We start from the raw sequence: 19,210 nt of genomic DNA, 5'->3' as shown, positions 1-19,210 counted from the left end.
AACCAGGACTGTCAGATATAGTCACCCAGTAATAGTATATTAATTATGCAAAAATTATATTACCAGTATTTAGATTTCAGGACTGTCAGATATAGTCGATCAGACCAGTTCTTCATAATCAAAACTATCAGAAATAGTTAGTCTTTTATCTGTAATATAACATTAGTCCCTCTGTATTTAGTAGACTCAGTTATCCGTAACAGTAAACTCAGATATCAGCAACTCAGTACTCATAACTCAATACCCAGTGACAGTATGATCTCAGTTACAGTTTATGTATTCTTGCATGTATTCTCACGTTCATGTTATTTGGTTAATTAGTATTATTCATGGATATGAACCCCATGCATTCATCCTACCTCACTTGTATTCCAGTACATTCAATCGTACTGACGCATTTGCGCTATGGTTTTTATACCATAGGTTTAGAAGCACGAGCTCCCAAGCATCCTTAGTAGATCAGACGTTCAGCATTCGGACTAACAGTGAATCCTCATCATTCGAGGATAGCATGATTATTTTATTACTTTATTACTTTATTATTTTACTAGTTCGGAGTTATTTGGGGACATGTCCCATCAACTTCATAGTTTTCAGACATTTTAGAGGCTTTCAAACTATAACATATTTCAGAAAGTTTATTTTAGTTTTGGGTATTGTTATACCCCACTACAGACATTTTTTTATACTCAGTACTAGTTCATTTTTTAACCTTATGGCCTTACAACTTACATTTCGCATATTTATAGTATATTATCCAGTGATCAGTTACAGATATCAGTCATGAGTTAGCTTGTGGTTATTTGGGGTTATGAGCATCGTGTAGCATTTCGGGTGTCAGATTCGGGGCATTACAGACTAGTGAAGGTCAGTCATACCCCTATGATGGGATTTTGTGCAACTTAAGTGGGAGTATTCTAGATATTTTCCCACTTATCCTAATAATGTCCAATGACTTCTAACCTACTTTGGAGTTTATTTACCCTATTATTCCATTCAGTAACACTTAGAAACTCTTCCAAAAACTCTATAATTCTTTCAAAAGTTTTTGGACAAGGGAAGCTAGGGTTTCAACTGAAGGATTAATTTGGGGCTTGTCTTGGTGATTTCTTTCCATCATCATCTTAGTTTAAGGCATGTTCTCTTTCCTAATTGTTAATTCTATCTAAAATCATGGTTTTATGAATGTTTTCATGACTTTATTGATTGTATGATTTTGGTTTTTAAATGTGAATTGGGGGTTTTGATATTAAATGGTTGGCTATGTTTTTTCCATAGTATTGATTATGCTTTATGTTCATCAATGATGATTTTGGATAATTGGATTGCATGGGAATGTTTTAATGGTAATTGGAATTGGTTTTGGTTATATTATGCCCCCAATGTGTTTGACAAAATGCCTATAATAATGTTATCATTGCATTGAGTACTTTTAATTGAACTCTTACTTGTTATAAAACTTGGTAAAAGAATTATGCATGGTTTAAATGGCTTGGAAAGGTAAATGGATAAATAGTTATGCTTGTAGGGTACATGGAATCCCCTAAGTGGTTTAATATGGTAAATGAAAGGGCACTTGGAAGTCCCCTTAAATCTATATATAGCTGGCTATGGATAGTACTTGCAAGTATGGTCGGTATGACGATACCACCACTAAATGTCCTTGGTTAATAAATGGTAAATGAATTGGTTAGAAGCTTGATAATGATTTTAATTAGGCAATAATGGTGGGATATGTAGAAACAAGTGTGGAGGGTGGATGGCCTAAGGGGACCAAAACTGGAAACTCATATTTGTCAATGTGAGGTTGGTCTTGGTGACCATGTGCATTATGTCACACTTTATATTCGAGGGATCTACTAGTCATCCTAGGTTTTTTCCCTGGTAGTGCGGCTTTACGCACTAGGGCCCTTTTAGAAGCTGGAGCTGAACCCATATAGCTCATGGGTGGATTAGGATGGGAATGCTACACAGCCTAGTTAAAGCTTTTAATGGCATGCTAAACCCGGTCCTCTTTCCCAGCATGGTTATATATATATATATATATATATATATATATATATATATATGGTTGTGTGCATATGGATAGATTTACTTGGCTTTACAAATGGCATTATTTTATCCTTATCCTAAGATCATGCTAGCATGCACCCGCTAAATCGTCTACTGGCGGCTGTATACCCACGCTACACAAGAACCGACCGTTCTATTCCTCCTATATAGTGATTGACTCGGGGAATCAATATTTAGACTGAAGTGGTGAGCTTTCATCCTTTCAGAAGGCTCCATTTTATGTTATAGATATTTCTAGATACTTTGATTTTATTAGATATTATTTTTGGCCATGGTTGGGGGCATGTCCCAACCAGATTTTATTACTCTTTTGGTTAGAGGTTTTGTGGTACTACTATGAGTTGGAATGGGCGGGATTGGTGTTAGTTCCAGCCTTGTCATTGGAATAAACTTTTGGGCTGACATCATTGGACATAATTTCTCACTGTTCTATCGTATTTTATTTTAGGATTAATTATATTATATTTTGGAACTTATTTTGTTATGGCCTGGTTTATGGTGCCTTTGGAATGGTTTGGAATGGTGTGGCGGTTGGTGTGGGATGGTTGGACTCGGTTCGGTCGATCACAGTTGTGATCCTACCCCAGAGTCTTCATGTGAGCTGTTACACTATCTTGTTATATGCTCAAAATTCAGCCAACTCAGGGCAGGTGGCTGGAGGTTGGGTTGGGTACCGGGGGTGGTCTCTGATCCCAGTCGGACTTGGGACACCCATTATGACAAGGCCCCCTGCCGGGTCGTGTCAATTAAGTTAGTAAAATAAGTAATCTTTGCATATTACGTAGAATCCCTACGAAAAATATGAATTCAGTAGGAAACCACATTTGTGGACCTTCAAAGGTGCCTAATACCTTTCTTTCAAGGTAATTTGAATCTTTACCCAAACTTTTGGTGACGTAAACCAATTAACTGATTCATAATTAGCCTAAAATAGTGTCCTAACACACCTTAATTCATTAGGTTGTGACTCTTCACTCTTTAACCCTCCAAAAAGAGTTGTCACGTCAAATTTTGCTTTTTGCGAGAAAAATGGGGCGCGACAGAATGGCAACTCTGTTAGGGATACTTAGGTTCTAACCATTACGAATTTGTATTTTATGTGGGATTCTGTGTTTTTCTCTATTTGTCCATATTTTATTTTATTTTTTGTTTATGTTTCCCTAATTACCCTATTCCTTTTCCCTTTATTACTTTTTTTTAACCCCATACATGTTAATCCTTTCCCCTTTTCCTTTATGTGTTTTATATCTCTTTCCATTCCCTTCCCTATTTTTTCTTGTTGCTTGTCTATATGTTGTCTTATTTTTTGTATTTATTTACTTTTTATAGCTAAATATGTTATTGTATTTTTGCTATGTGCTATGTGTTACCGCTATCTATAGACTATCATTTCGCTCATATTTTCCTCCAATTGGAACCGCTTTTATTTTCTTTTTAAGAATGGTTGTGTGGTTGCACGAACGTTCATTCTTAAAATACACTTCGAAAAAATGTCTTGAGAATCGATCGATCAGTGGTGCGTTGACAGTCATAAGCTTTTCCACTCTCAAGTTATCCACTTGAGAGGATTGTGTCATGCAACCACTCTTATTCCTAAAGCCTAACTGTTTATTCCTTTACTAAGGAATAAACATCCCAAAAAGCCTATGATGTTGTGTTAGAAAGCCTGGCCCTAAGTTCTAAGGGATTTCATAATCCTCCCCAAAAATTGCCTCATTACTTATGTGGATCTTGAGAGATAAATAGGCATAAATGTTGTCATTTGCTCTTGGGGGCGGGGTAGGCCAACACTTGGTTTTTCAGAAGCCTACAAGAAAGAGAATCAAAAGAAGATGTTTTAGAATTTTGTTTAATTCTTTATGATTTTATTGTATTTTTCAGACTATTTTAGTTCAATAAAATTTTTAATATTTTGGGATTTATTTATGAGCAAATTACATTATTTTATAGCATAATTATCTCTCAAACAACTCTAGGTCTACCTCTGGCTCGAAAGAGGTTCCTAAAATAAGAAACGTCAAACATCGTGCTTATTGTGTGCTATTTGTTTACTTCTTTATGTCACTAACGTACTAATTTTTAATTTTTGTTGTTTTTTATTTAGTTTTGTTGTTGTTGTTTTTCCTCACCGAAAAGATTGATTTGTGCACCCTGGCCTACCATACCCTATCAAAAGTGGCTCCTCCTTCTCCTCCTCATCTGCTAGCAAGTCTTAGGGCTAAATAAGTAATGGGAGATCATCATAATGTTGAGGAAAAAATGGCACTATCTCAGACGAAAAGAGTATCACTTGGTAGAATGAGATGATATTGAAAATGGAACAGAAAATTTTGAAGTTACAAGGAGAGTTAGCTCACAACTTAGCCAAACTTTCCCTTAATTTGAATACTCCCTAGCTGGGAAACCCACAGTTATGCCATCCTAAAATCCCAAACTCCTCCTAATCATCCAAAGCCTCCCTCTTAACCTCAAATTCCTTCAAACATCAAAGCCTCCCAAATCCTATCCAAAATAGCCAAAACACCCCAAATCTTATATATGTGCCTACCCAACATACCCTAGATCCCAAACACTCCACTTATCCATCTCCACAAAATCCTCCAAACCCAAACATATACCACCATCATGCATCCGATAGACATAATTTGAAACCCCTATATGTTAAAACCCTTCCACCTACCTGTCCTCAACACACATTCGATCCTCCAAAAAATAATTATACAAAAGCTATCCATGGTCGAAAGGATAAGGCAGCTAAAAGGAAGTAAGGAATTGAGAAGACTTAGTTATAAAGACTTGTATGTTCACCTAGATGTGGAACTATTGGAGGGGTACAAACCTCCTAAATTTGAATTGTATAATGGAATGGAAGATCCTAAGGAAAATCTGTGCATTTACTATGACCAATTGATAGGAGTTGGGAAGAATTAGAAAATAAGAATGAAGCAATTTATATGAAGTCTCATTGGGGAGGCTCTCACATGGTACATGAAATAAGACTTGAAGAAATGGGACGACTGGATTGATATGGCCTCTGATTTCATTGAGCGATTAAGAAAGAAACCAACTAAATCATTCTAAGACTGCGCTATGACGTGGAGGGCTGAGGCTGCAAGAGCTCGACCCCCAATTGAGGAGTCTTAAATAAATGAGTACTTTGTTCGAGCATAAGAGCCACGATACCTTGATAAGTTAATAACGATAATGAACAAAAGTTTCTCTGAGATTATCAAGGCGGGAAAAATGTTGGAAGAATGTCTTAAGAATGGAAGTATCATCAGTCTAGAATTTTTACAAACTTCATAGTCTGGAGGGACCTTGGAGAACAAAATGAAAGAAAGAAAGAGATGGGTAGGGTGATGGTAGCCCAACCTTCTTAGAGCATTCTAAGTTATCAAACCCCCCATCTACCTCTATCACATTAACCATAAAATCCGATATCGTACCCAACATCTCCTTATCAATTACAACCCCCAATTACATACCAGACCCCACTATACTAAATGCCTATTCCATATTAAATGCACCCACAATTCACAAGCCCTTTTTATTATGTATACAATGCATAACCAACTCATGTCCAAACACCCCGAACTACTCATGTTCCATCTTCCAAGCCTACTCTTAAATCCAAAGCCAATTTCAAAAATAAACAATACACACCTTTAGCCGAACCTGTAGCCTAATATATGAATGACTCAAAGAAGCGGTCTACGTCACACCTATTCCTGTCGCGCTAGTTGTACTAAGTTTGCACGATATCAATATGATCAGACTTGTGCTCACCATTATGGGATGAGAAAGCATCCCATTGAGGCAGGTTTTCCTTTCAATAATAAGATTCAACAGTTGATCAACACTAAGATCATTCAGCTGAAAGAACCAACACCAAATATAACCAACAATCCCCTTTCGAACCATCAAGTGATTATTCTCAATAATTATGAACATGTGGACTTGGAATATTCTATTTGGATCCTGGAGGATTAAATGGTACTCCCATCAGTGTAGAACGATAGTTTTGATCGGGGAAAAGGATTCTCATGTCATCATCAATGACAAAGGGGAGCCCTTAGTCGAATCCATGGAAAGAAGATCACAACTGCTAAGTTGGACCTCTAATCCATCTCGACCTCACCGGTCACTTGGGTAGACTGGAAGATTTTTATGTTTTAATGATTTTTAAAATAAATAAACTCGAAGTTCAAGCTAATTTACAGTTTCGGTTGGTTTCCCTTTTGACTAACATTATGCTTTGAGATATTGTAACATTACTTATAAAGATTTCTTTTTGGATTATTGATATGCCCTATATCTTTTTACAATAAAATCACTTTTAAGATATTGAATCTGAGATTGTGACACATAATGAGACCATACAAAATTAGAAGATATGGAGGAAAATGCAATCCCCAAGGAATCTGTTAGTAAAGTTGACGACTTTGAAGATAAGCTAAGACATTTCTCGCCCGGACAATTGGTTTTGAAGCGGATTTTTTCACATAAATATAAGGCAAAAGGAAAATTCTCGCCAAATTGGAAAGGTCCTTACGTGGTCCATCAAGTCCTGATAATAGGAGCGTTCCAAGCCCATTAATACAGACACTGTCAAAAAATATTATGTTTCATGCCCTATTAAATTGTAATTGGAACTATGTCTAACCTGATTCCTATTTAAAAGGGTTACGTAGGCGCTCCTATGAAGCTCGGTCTCATTATAATAAAATTCTATTTTCCTCCCTCTATGAGCATTGTAACTGGGGCAGAATTTTTGAGAGGACCTCAAAAATTTTATTAGGGCATGACATTGACACCGCCATGACACTGGGTAGAACTTTTGAGATGTCCTAAAAAATTCTTATATTCAGCTTTTTGCGATCTTTGCAACAAGACAACTCTATACTAGCGCAGAAATTTTTGGGTAATCCTAAAAAATTTCTTGACAATAGAACAAGTTCTTATAAGATGTATTATCGTTAAACTCATTACGATCAATGATTTAACAAAATTTTTATTTTTTACAACAAACGTTACTTATCACTTTCAAAATATAATTATTTGCAAACATGACTTTTCAAAATCATTTATTTTCTTTATACCCAAGTGAAGACCCGAATAAGGCTCGCCATCGATCGACAATATCTTGAAAAAGACACTTCTATCGAGGTAGAGGCACAAATCAACCCCCTTTTTACAAACTCATAATTTTTCTTTGAGTGTAGGATAAACAAGTACAGATAATAGGAATCAATCCATGATAACTCGAATAATTACCATCACAAGAGGCCCGACAACCAATTCAATACTGCATTGAGAGGCCGAATAACAGATTCAACACTGCATTTAGAGGCCAAATAACCGATCCAACACTGCATCGAGAGGCCAACAATTGATCCAGCATTGCATTGAGAAGCCCAATAGCTTATCAAACATTGCATCGAGAGGCCTAACATACAATCAAACATTGCATAAATAGTCCCAAAAGCCGATTCAACATTGCGTTGAGAAGACCAACAACTAATCCAACACTACATCTAAATGCCCCACGTCCAATCTAATATTGCATCAAGAGGCCCAATAGCTGATCCAACATTGAATTGAGAGGCCCGATAGAAGATTCAACATTATATCGAGAGGCCCAACAGCTGATCCAATGCTACATCGGGAAGCTCAACAGTCGATCCAACATTGCATTAAGAGGCCCGACAGCCGATCCAACAATATAACAAATATGCTTTTATTATTTCTATTTTTATTTTATGTCTATCAATTAATTATTGTTTACATGCCCCTAACCTTTGTTATCTAGTCTACTAAAAGTATGCAGGTAACGAAGGGATGAGTGGCAAACAAGAATAATTTTTGCTCCAATTTTTGAAATATCACCCTATTTATCCATTTGTCATATAAACTCAACTTGAAAATCGCTTACCATTCATTTTCATACCCCGCCTTACGTTGTTGTTTCACATCTTATTCACTCAAATTTCACCAAACCGTGATATTGTTTTTGATGCCCCTAGCCTTTACCATTGATATTCTTTAGAATATGTTCGTTCCTAAATCTAGAACTACACACAACCTGATTTTCATAAAATCAGATATATATAGGTGACTTAAAACCAAAGTCTCGCCACACTATTTTTAAAGCCACCTCCTGTTGCTCCCATTCTAGTAAATCCTCTTCTCGATTGGATAAAATTAGCTACCATGTCAACTTTTTTTGCTCGACAGTTCTTTTATCATTCTCAAATAATGAATGGGCAGTTGTTGACACCCAATTTGACCTCTCAATGCTCCTCTTAAGCTACTATTTTGATCAAAATTTATTAATTTTTAATATTAATTTTTATGCATTATTTTAATATTAAATAAATGTTGATTTCACAATTAAAAATATATAATTTATTTTATTACTGGTACATGTAAATTTAAATATGACATTTCATGTAATATTTTAATATTTATCAAATTATTTAATGATCACACTGGTAACTTATAAACATCTGATTTTATTAGTTTTTATTATTATTGTTATTATAATAATTATTGAAATTGCAGCCAATCCCATTTAATTTATCTTCATATTTAGGTCCTAGCCATTTTTGTACTCAATTGATGTCAATTGTAGCCAAAATTGACATCAATTTGGCCATAAATTAAATTTCAATTTTTTATCTATTTTTACATTATTTTAATCTCAGTTTTTGATCAAGATTAATCCAACAGCTGAGGTCCACTCACCCTTTCTTCCCTTTTAAACAATACATCCGAACCCTAACCCTCATTCCCTCAAATCCTCTACCAAAAATACTTTTTTTCTCTAAACTTCTCTCTCTTTAACTACCGACAATGGGAAGCCAATACCAGTGAAACCCCACCACTGACACCCTCCTTCTTCTTTCTCTTCTCCGCTCCCATTCTCTTCATCACACAACCAGTCTCAAAAACCCTCCAACCACTGCTCAACCAGCGTATCCCCGTCGAAGATCGCCACCAAATAGCGGAACCACCACTCTGATGACTACCACCACCTCTTTCTTTCCTCTATTCAGTTGGAAATATTTATATTCCTTCTTCTCCAATGAGCAACCAATAACAACCACCGTCTCATTATTTTTACCAGTAAAAAATTAGTGAAACCAGCCAAGCTGATGCGGATACAAAACAACCCCGCTGAATGCCTCTTTTACCTCTTTTAATAAGCAACTGACGAGTCTTTTCCCTCTCCGATAACCATCGATGGTTTCTCTATTTGTAGTATTTATTATCGTGACTTTGTTAGTATTGCTTGTTTCTCTATTTGCCCATTCTATGCTTTATTTTCTAATGGATTTTAATGTTGCCTTAATCTTCAGTAATTCTATCCATTATGCTTCTATGATTTTTGACACTGATTATTTCTGGCATCTATTACTGTTAAAGCCGGAAGATGTATTTTCTTTTGAGATTAACATCACGTGAATCTTAATGTTATTTTTATTTAACTGGTTTGGTTGTTCTCTCTCTATTGTTGTGTTGTGATTTTCATCACCATTGGGTTGATTCATTCACTAATAGGTGAATGAATTTCTTATGATTAATTATTTGATTATTGACTTTTCCTTATTTTTAACAGTACAAGCAGTTCATTTATTGATTACTTGTGATAAATTTTGGGTCATTACATTTTCTTTTTCCTTAGACAAAATTTTGTTATAACTTTGATAATATGGATGGAATGTTATGATTAATTAAAATATTCTAATTAGGATTCTTACATAATCAAGGACTTTCTTATCATTTTCAGTTATATGACAAGTGTTAACCATTCTATGCGACCTAGCATATTTTTTTACATGCCTATTTATGGCAAATTAGACAAATTTTCCTCCTCTTAATTGATTGTGATTTAATTCTGAAATACTATTTTTCCTTTTTTACTTCCTTTAATTGATTCGGTGCATTTATTTAAGGAATATACCTTTTCATTAATTGATTGATAAAAAATATTCTCCTTCATTTATTTTCCTGACCGTGTTACTATATAAACCCCCTCCACTTTATTTTTCATTGACTACCTCCCCCTCGGCTATTGCGGCAAAAAGCTTTAACTTCTTTTTGCTTTATACAAAATACTCTTTAAGTTCTCTTTCTTTCGGCTAATATTGCTAAAAGAAATCTTGATTTGGTGTCTTACTCACTCCAATTGTTATATGTGTGGGACAAAGTACTGATTCTCGAACTTCTCTTTAATTTCGTGTCGTTGCAAAATTGGTTAGCTTTCTTAAATGATATATATATATATATATATATATATATATATGTATGTATGTATGTATGTATGTATATGCTTGTTTGTTGTGTATTTGAGATATGTTGCCTTTTGTCCTACATATACTAGCTAGCCTTCGACGTAGATGAAGAGTCGTCGGGAGATTGGGAATATTGTTAATTCTAATTTATTATAATTTTTTTATCTTCTTTCCACTTTTTTTTTGTGGGTCTGCAATAGTTTATTGTACAAATTTTATGTAATAATAAAGTTATGGGACTGTTTGTGGGGTGGAGAGAATTATGTGACTGTGTGAATCATCTAGGCAAAAGAATAATTTAGGATTAATGAGCATCTAGGCTGGCCCACTTGCATTAACATTGATGGGCTTTAATGAAATCAATAAGATGCTTATGTTTGAAGAAGAGCCCAAGAACGAGTCCAAGAATTATGGAGAAAAATGGGAAAAGTGCTACGCATATTTCATGATTCAAGTCTAAGCCCAAAAGGAAGAAGATTGAGCCTATATGGGTTGTGAGTAAATTTGGAAAATTTTCCGTATTTTCTTAGGGGAGAATTTTTTGTATTATTTTTACATGCTTTCCTAGTCCTAGTTGGATTTTATTTATTATTTTCATAATTGTAGATACCAATCCCATGCTATTTGGGATAGCTTTTTCCTAGTCCTAGTTAGATTTGATAAAGGTAGATCCCAATCCCATGCTATTTGGGATAGGTTTTATTTCCCTATATATAGGGATGAATTTTGTTATTTTCAATGAGACAACATTATTAATAATTGAGAGTTTCTCTTATTTACGCCTTTATGTGTGGCTACTTGGGATTTATCTTGCAACCTTATAAGACTGATTCTTTAGGAGGTAAGATTAATTCTTAATTTGAAATCTTTGGTTTCTATTAAAGTTAATTAAAGATGGTGATTAGTCTTATACTAATTATTGTCTTTAGTTTCTTTGAAATAGGGGTCTATATCACTTTTGATCTAAGTTCTTGAATTGACTCTATTAGTATCATAATTAGTCTTAATCTGTTAATTTTGAATGCTAAGATCAATTAGGGTTCTTAGCACTTAACCTCGAAATTGGAGATTTTATTCTCCAATTTTGCCTATCTTTAATTTTTTGTCTTTAATCTTTGTATTTTCCTTCCACATTATTTTCTCGTTCATTAGTGTAACCCGATTCTTATCAAGTGGTATCAGAACGGTTCTATCAAGGTTTCGTTCTTGATAATTCTTGGGAGTTTCGTAGCCAAAAAAAATCTTTACTTTTTTCCCCCATTTAATAGATTACAACAACAACAACAAACCCAGTATATTCCCACATCGTGGTTCTGGGGAGGGTAGAGTGTACGCATTCCATACCACTAACTCTAAAGAAGTACAGAGGCTATTTCCGATAGATCCTCGGCTCAAGACAAAGGACAATATATATAGAAAAGAATGCATGGAACATGATAAAATAACATAGGTATGATATCCACCAAAAATATTGAACACTGCCAAATAAGGACACCAAATCCCTCCAACCTACTGCCTATGACTCAACCATACACCTTATCCCTCTATCCTAATGTTTTTCCTCTATACCTTCCTATCCTGGGTCATGTCCTCAATCAATTGTAACTGCTCCATGTCACATTTAATCACTTCCCTTCAGTATTTCTTCGGTCTACCCCTACTCCGCTTAAAACCGTCCAAGGCCAACCTCTCACACCTACGAACCAGGGCATCCATTCCTATCCTTATCACATGGCCAAACCATCTCAATCTAACTTCCCACAATTTATCCTCCACTAACACCACTCCCACCTTCTCCCGAATACTCTCATTCCTAACCCTGTCAACCCTTGTAAAACCTCACATCCAACACAACATCCTCATTTTTTCCACCATCAAATTTTGGATATGAGAATTTTTAACCGGCTAACACTCCACTCCATATAACATAGCCATCTGGACTGTAACTCTATAGAATCTACCTCATTCCCGAAGCGAGCCTCTATTTTATCCAACCTACCCCAATACAGTGAGAGACATCCTCATCTATCTCTCCATTTCCCTGAATCTCAGACCTAAAATACTTAAAACTACCCCTCTTTCAAACCGCATAGGAATCCAACTTCACTACCACCTCCTCCTCTTGCCTTGAGTTACTAAACTTGCACTCCAAGTATACCTTCTTAGTCCTACTCAACTGAAAACCTTTAGACTCCAGGGTTTATTGCCAAACCTCTAGCTTATTATTAACACCTTGTCGCGACTCATCAATCAAAACTACATCATCCAAAAAAAGCATACACCAAGGCACCTCACCTTATATGCTCCTCGTTAACATATCCATCACCACGGCAAAAAGAAACAGACTAAGAGTCGATCCCTGGTGCAACCCAACCAAGACCGGGAAATGCTTAGAATCTCCTCCCACTGTCCTTACCCGAGTCTTCACCCCCTCATACATGTCCTTAATCACTCTGATGTATGCCACAAGGAACCCTCTCATCTCCAAACATCTCCACAGAACCTTCCTAGGGACCTTGTTATATGCCTTTTCCAAGTCAATAAACACCAAGTAAATATTCCTCTTCCTCTCTCTATATTACTCTACCAGTCTTCGCACTAGGTGAATTTCCTCAGTCGTGGAGCGACCAGGCATAAAACCAAATTGATTCTCCAAAATAGACACAATCTTCCTTAACCTCCATTCATTACCCTCTCCTAAATTTTCATGGTGTGACTCAATAACTTAATACCCCAATAATTGTTGTAACTCTGGATATCACCCTTGTTCTTATATAAAGTGATCATTGTGCTCTATCTCCACACCTAAGGCATCTTAGTGGACTTGAAAATTATGTTAAACAAGTTGGTCGGCCAGCTCAACCCTGCCCCATAAGAAAACTTGCAAAAATCTACCGAAATGTCGTTGGGCTCCATCGCTCTGCCCCTTTGCATCTTGCAAATATCGTTGCTAACCTCTTCTACCTTAAAATGCAGACAAAAGCCAAAATCGCGTCATTCTCGGAGTGCTCCAACTCCCCCAACACAATACTTTTATCCCCCTCATTATTCAGGATCCTATGAAAATACAACTACCATCTTTTCTCAATGAGGGCGTTTTTTACCAAAACTCTGCCATTCTCTCCCTTAATGCACTTCACTTGATCCAAATCTCGACCCTTCTGCTCCCTAACCTTGGCAAGCCTAAACAACCTCTTTTCCCCGCCTTTCTCTTTTAACCCCTTATACAGACTTACAAAAGTTGTTGTCTTAGCAGCCGTAACAGCTAACATAGCCTCCTTCTTAGCTAACTTGTACTCCTCCCTGCTCACCCGGTTCTTCTCTTCATCCTTACTCTCAACCAACTTAATGTACGCCGCCTTATTTGTCTCCACCTTTTTCTTAACTTCTTAATTCCACCACCAGTCCCCCTAATGCTGGCCAAATCATCCCTTTAAAATACCCAAAATCTATTTAGCAGTATCCTTGATGCAACCTGCGGCCCTATCCCACATACTATCCATGTCCCCCTACACTCCCACACCTCCATCCCTTCCAACTTTGCGCCTATCTCTAAATCACTGGCCAGAGTCAGGCCACCTCACCTAACTCTATGCCAACCCTCCCTACCCCTCTTCTTCTTACCCCTCTTAATAACCAAATCCATCACCAGAATTCTATGTTGTGTCCCAAGATTCTCATTTGGGAAGACCTTACAATCCTTAAACAAAACTCTGTCCTCCTTCCTAAGCAGGAAAAAGTTAATTTGGGTCTTAGCTAGCCTACTACGAAAAGTAACCAGGTGATCCTCCTTCTTCAGAAATTTAAAATTCACCACCACCAATCCAAAGGCCCTTGCAAAATCTAAAAAAGCATCTCCCTCATCATTCCTAACCTCAAAAACAAAGCCTCCATGTACATCTTCATACCCTAACGACATTGACCCGATGTGCCCATTAAATTCCCCTCCTATGAAAATCTTCTCTGAGCTAGGCAAGCCTCGAACCACCTCGTCCAAAACCTCCCAAAATCTCCTCTTTTCCTTCTCGTCTAGGCCCACCTGTGGCACATAAGCACTACAGATGCACAAAGAAAACCACCCAATGACCAACTTAATAGTCATTACCCTATCACTAACCCTGTTAACTTTCACTACCTGCCCCCTAAGCTCTTCGTCCACTAACATACCAACTCCATTCCTATGCTTGCCAGTACCTGAGTACCACAACTTGTATCCATCCATATCCCTAGCCTTAGAACCTACCCATTTGGTCTCCTATATACACGTAATATTGATCCTTCTCTTCTTGAGAAGCTTAACCTGTTCTATCAACTTACCCTGAAGGAACCCTATGTTCCATGACCCTACTCTCAACCTATCACCTATCAAGTCCCCTATCTTATTACTACGCCCTCCACATCTCAAATTAAACCCAACACCTTGCCCCAACCCTACCCCAATCCCCCGAGACATGGCCCTATTCCATCATTTACCATCCCAGGTACTAGTTAACAAAAGTAATAAAAAAGTTTCAAAAATAGCAAACACAGTATAGGTACACACAAAGTACAAAATACAACCAAATTACAAGAACAAAAGGTACTAGACACCCAATTAACAGACAGAATATCTCAAACAACTTATAGGCAGTGCAAAAACCGAACAAAGTAACCACGCGCAAATAATAAAAAAAGGAACGCACAAAGAATACATTTATTGCAGCGGCCACGTGAACGCAGGCCCTCTCTACCATAAATTATGATATAGGCTCGACCAATTGGGCCAACCTTAGGCAGGCACCCCTCCAAAGTACAATCGAGGTCACAAGCCTAGGCCATGGGTCTTATTGATTACCCTTTCTTTTTCCATTGGAAGGTACTCTGATAATGTTATTTGTGATGTAATTCCAATGCAAGATTGTCATATCAAGTTTGGGCATCCCTGACAGTTTGATAAGAATACAAAAATAGAGTTCATCTTGAGCTAAACAAAAGAAAATATAAACTTGTACCTTTAAATCCATCCCAAGTTTATGAAGATAACAAACGTGTGAAAGAAGTAATGAAAAATTTTGAGAGAGAAAAGAATGATAGGGGTAAGGGGGTGCATGTTGATATTCTAAGAAAAGAAAGATGAAAGGTTGTGTTGTATAAAGAGAATAGGATGTTAAGTAAGGTCAAGAGAAAAGAAAAGAGAGATGACTGTGAGAGTAAAACATAGAGGAATGGTTATGAGGTAGAGAGAGAAAAATAAGAGAGTTTGAATAAGGTTATTTCTTATTCTAACTCTAATATTCCTACTTCTTCTTCTAGTTATTTTGACTCTTTTGCAGATACTCATGGGAATATTTGCATTAAGAAATCATGATTGAATAAACTTATTCCTAAGGTGGTCCAAACTAAATATCCCATTGATCAAGTGCATGTTGATGAGAAGTATAAACGTAAAGAGAATTGTTTTGGATCTTTCCAAGATAAAACTCGTTACAAAAAGATCAAAAATACAGTTGTGAATCTAACGCTCATGCAAAAGGAACAAGGTGTTGTTTTTTTTCATATAAGACCAAATAAGGTATGTATGATTGGTTTATTCACATTTTTGGGATTGCTAGAACACTTAAGGTCTTTTTGGAGGTGATGAACTACACTCTTAATTCTTACGTTGATGTGAATAGGTACGTGGAAAAATATCTGAGAAGTGTAATTAAGAATGCTTGTCTATATCATAAAAGTGTTCAATTTGATGCATATTATATAGATATTATGTCGTCTTTGGCAAGCCCATTAGAGTACTTTATTGATAGAGTTAAATTGGAGAAACACATATCATCTCCGACATTATCCATACATGAATTTTATTGTGCTCATACAAATAAGAGAATTTTCTATTGGGATGAGGATGTCCATATACTTTATAAAGGTATTTTTATACTTGCAAGGATTAATTGGGTTAAGTTGATACATGGTCACTATCTTGTTTTGTTCCTACCATTGTTGTTTTCGAGTAATAGATGTTGTTTACTATTGTATGTCATCTTGATTATGCGAGATTAAAATTCAAGGATGAATTATTTTCAAGAAGATGGGAATGATAGCATCTAGGCTGGCCCACTTGCATTAAGATTAACGTGCTTTAATGAAATCAAGAAGATGCTTATGATGGAAGAAGAGCCCAAGAACGAGTTCAAAAATTATGGAGAAGAATGGGCAAAGTGCTACACATATTTCATGATTAAAGTTCAAGCCCAAAAGGAAGAAGATTAAGCCCATATGGGTTGTGAGTAAATTTGGAAACTTTTCCTTATTTTCATAGGAGAGAATTTTTGGTATTATTTTTACATGCTTTCCTCGTCCTAGTAGAATTTTATTTATTATTTCATAATAGTAGATCCTAATTTCATGCTATTTGGGATAGCTTTTTCCTAGTTCTAGTTAGATTAGATAAAGGTAGATCCCAATCCCATGCTATTTGGGATAAAAAAAAATTTCCTATATATAGGGATGGATTTTGTTATTTTCAATGAGACACCATTATTATTAATTGAGAGTTTCTCTCATTTACACCTTTGTGTGTGACTATTTGGGATTTATCTTGCAACCTTATAAGAACGATTCTTTAGGTGGTAAGATTAATTCTTAATTTGATAACTTTTATTTCTATTAAAGTTAATTAAAGAAGGTGATTAGTCTTATTCTAATTGTTGTCTTTTGTTTCTTTGAAATAGGGGTCTACATCACTTTAGATCTAAGTTCTTGAATTGACTCTATTAGTATCATAATTGGTCTTAATTCGCTAATTTTGAATACTAAGATCAATTAGGGTTCTTAGCACTTAACTTCGAAATTGGAGATTTTATTCTCCAATTTTGCCTATCTTTAATTTCTTTCCTTTAATCTTAGTATTTTCGCTTTCGCATTATTTTCTTGTTCATTAACGTAACCCGATTCTTATCTTCCAAATTTACTCACAACCCATATGGGCTCAATCTTCTTTCTTTTGAGCTTGGACTTGAATCATGAAATATGTGTAGCACTTTGCCCATTCTTCTTCATAATTCTTGGACTGGTTCTTGGGTTCTTCTTCCATCATAAGCATCTTCTTGATTTCATTGAAGCCCGTCAATCTTAATGCAAATGGACCAGCCTGGATGCTATCAATTAATATTAACTTGTGTGGTCACGTAGAAAGCATGACAGTCTAAAAATGATTGTGACATATTTTGTTTTCGGATATTGTAACTAATTTTTTTATATTCTACGCATTGTTGTTTCTAGTGATATAAAATTAGTCTCAATATTAAAAGACAATTTTTCGGCAATCTGTTTCATCCCCTTTTCACAAATTCTAGCATATTTGTTAATATTCAGAATTAAAAATTAATTTTCAACACTTTAAAATAATTTTCATTAAATAAAAATTAATTTTTCAGCACTTTAAAATAATTTTCAGCAACTTTAAAATAATTTTCAGCAAATAAAAATCAGTTTTTTCAGCTTTAAAGTAATTTTCAGCAAATAAAATTAGTGTTAGCCTTTTTAAGATAAATTTTCAGCAATAATCAGAGATCAGTTTAAGCACTAAACAATTAATTTTCAGCTTGTTCTTGTTAATTTTCAGCACCTAAAACAGAATTCAGCATGTCAGAAATTTTTTTTTTTTTAGAATCTTGGTACATGAATTTTTTTTAGCAACTGTTTACTAAGACACAATAAATTTCAACAAATCTTGACATGTCAATTCACTTTTAATTTTTTGTTTATTTTCCTACGTCGATTTCTATTCACCTCGATATCCTTCCTATAGAATTTAACTAAGTTTTGATGTACTACTGCTTATAAAATGAATGGTTGTTTGTTTTAGCGTATTAATCACCTAACCAATCTTTAATTAACCAAAAGGCTTGCGTGAAATCATTATGTGTTTCGTGCTAGTCCAAGGTGCTTTATTTGACGCGAGCCTTGAGTCTAACTAGGAAGCCTAATTTTCTTTGTCTAGACCCCAAATTCAAAAATAGCAAAGTCCAATGCCTTTTGGACATTAAGTTGGGACGGATAGGCATATTAAGGAACACTAGTCTTATCTTTTCTTTTTAGAATGCCTTTAGGCTTAATAACCAAACTAGGTGGGGGTTGGTAGGCATTCGGAGATGATGATAACCCAAACATAATTCGACAATGCGACATACGACATTGTCACCCGTTAATAATTTGACTGCTGGTTGTTGACCCGAGTAATGATTAATGAACAGGATGTTAATCCCAATAAAATAATATAAATCGTTTATTCATTCTTGTGAATTTAATTTTTCCTCTTTTCTTCACCTTTTATGTTTGTTTGTTTAGGGTAGTTAGGCTTATTATATAAGTAACCCTTTTGTCTATAAACTGTGTCATTTCTGTATCATCGCTTATCTGCTTTACATTATTTCTTGTCTTATTTTTATCATCACTTATATAATTAATAATTCAAAATAATTAAATAACATGTCTTGTTTATTCGTCATTTTATCACTTAGTTAACATTAAGTTAGTAAAATAAGTGACCTTTGTTTATCACGTAGAATCCCACATAAAGTATGAATTCGATTGAAAATCACATTTGTAGACTTCGGTAGGTACCCAACACCTTCCTTTTGTGGTAATTTGAACCATTACCCAAACTTCTGGTGATATAGATTAATTAATTGATTCGTAATATGCCTAGAATGGTGTCCTAATGCACCTTAATTCGTTAGGTAGCGAAACTTCACTCTTTAAACCTCCAAAAAGAGTTGTCACGATGAATTTTACTTTTTATAAGAAAAATAAGGCACAACAAATTCATCTCATAATATGATAGTTTTTCGATCACACCTTGATTTTTT

The 19,210-nt window shown here is 35.5% G+C and overlaps 1 non-coding gene across 1 annotated transcript; it reads right to left on the bottom strand.

The window, feature by feature from the left end:
- Positions 1 to 15,065: 15,065 nt before the first annotated feature.
- LOC124889111 lies at positions 15,066 to 15,226 on the bottom strand. The gene has a single exon (XR_007047727.1). It is a non-coding gene; the product is annotated as a U1 spliceosomal RNA (small nuclear RNA).
- Positions 15,227 to 19,210: the final 3,984 nt, after the last annotated feature.

This window comes from Capsicum annuum, chromosome 11 (genome assembly GCF_002878395.1).
Source record: "Capsicum annuum cultivar UCD-10X-F1 chromosome 11, UCD10Xv1.1, whole genome shotgun sequence".
NCBI lineage: Eukaryota > Viridiplantae > Streptophyta > Magnoliopsida > Solanales > Solanaceae > Capsicum > Capsicum annuum.
The sequence above is the reverse complement of the archived record's forward strand: the minus strand, read 5'-3'. Positions and strand labels throughout refer to the sequence as shown.